We start from the raw sequence: 1,490 nt of genomic DNA on the forward strand, positions 1-1,490 counted from the left end.
CCCCGCCCGCCAGCACCATCCCCTCCTGCGCTCTAACTCCCCTTAAACACACGGCCACGGGCCGGGGGGCGCTCAGCACATCGACGGAGCGGGGCGAACCCAGGACAGAGCCCCATCAAGGGGAGAGAGAGAAGAACGTAAAACCTCCCCTYAAGAAAAACACGAACAAACAACAACCAAACAAAAAGAAAGTACCGACAGCGCTAACCTTTTCCCCGACCAAGGCTCTCATCCCGCAACTTGCGCTCGATCTCATGCGCTCGCTACCTACCGCTCAAATCCCATTTCTATACATTTCCACAATTCGCGGCTCGTCCCACCCGTGGGAATGAAAAAGTAATCGGGACAATAAGAAGAATACGAATTAGAAAAAAGTCCCTGCCCTTCCCCGTTCGGGTTAAAAAGGAGAAGTAGCGACATGCAAATGACAAGCAAATTGGAGGAGACAAAAAGAAAGGCAGCTATAATAAACGAGACAAAGAGGAGGCTCACAGCACCAGACCGGGAGTTTAAAGCAGGGGATGACGAACTTAAGGGGAGGCGGGGGGGAAAGGAGGAAGCTCGGAGCAACAAAAAGAAGTAAAATACTCGGTGCCTTTTCCAACCCCCCAAAAGTGCCCTCCAAGCCACGGAATAAAATAAAGCACAGGAGTCCACAAAAGGTGGCAGAGCGAGAGAAGGTGGGGGGGGGGGAGAGGATCGCCTAACAACGAGCAGGTCACTTACTCTTCAGCACCGGGCAGCCTAGGGTGAGGAGTCCATTCAGGCTTCGGGCTTACAAACCGGTACTGCTTTAGGTATTGGGGATTTACTACTACTCAGCTAATAAAGTCATTGCAATTTTGCCCCCTGGAAAAAGAAGCACAGATTTGATAACGGTGATCAGTATTTTGCTGGGGAATTAATTCTTTCCCCCCCCTAGATAATTTAAAGCTGCCCAAGCAACTGCGAATTAATAAAAATAAATAAAACTAGAAGAAGAAAAGAAGGAAGGGGGGAAAGAGGAGGAAGGAGGTGCGGAGAGGGAGAGAATACTTACTCCGTGCAAAGGCGATGAAACTGAGCCTCTTTTTTTTTGCCGGTGGAAAGAGAGAAAGGGAAACACACGCACGCACATGCACACACACACACCCGCGCGCGCGCGCACACACACACACACACACCCGTGCGCGCGCGCGCGCGCACGCACGCAGCCCGCGAGCTCGGCGCTGATGAATATTATAATTGGGCAAAGGGAGGGCGAGTGCGGGTGAGAGCGGGCGAGCGCGCCGGGCAGCGCGGGAGCGGGTATGTGCGTGCCGGCGGTGCGCGGCGGTGCGCGGTGCGCGCGGGGCAGCGGCGCGCGGAGCCGAGCGAGCGCTCCGCACCGCCACAAGATTTACTTTAAGACACAGCTGAAGGAAACAGGAAGACTACACGTCACAGTGTGCGTGACGTGGGCCCGGCCGAGCGCCCAATCGGGAGGCTCCTTGGGATGGAAGGGGCCGAGG

General features: G+C 54.9%; 1 protein-coding gene across 1 annotated transcript in view; it reads right to left on the bottom strand.

Moving 5' to 3' along the window:
* Window positions 1-1,331, bottom strand: part of PROX1 (prospero homeobox 1) — a 49,932-nt gene extending 48,601 nt beyond the window's left edge. The window contains exons 1-2 of the mRNA XM_085300133.1: window positions 1,040-1,331; window positions 727-849 (exon numbers count right to left, since the gene is read on the bottom strand). The gene's annotated coding sequence lies outside the window, so the exon portion shown is untranslated. The remainder of the gene's footprint in view (window positions 1-726; window positions 850-1,039) is intronic.
* Window positions 1,332-1,490: the final 159 nt, after the last annotated feature.

Source organism: Rhea americana, unplaced genomic scaffold, assembly GCF_003343005.1.
Source record: "Rhea americana isolate MKP2758 unplaced genomic scaffold, rheAme1 scaffold_160, whole genome shotgun sequence".
Lineage (NCBI taxonomy): Eukaryota > Metazoa > Chordata > Aves > Rheiformes > Rheidae > Rhea > Rhea americana.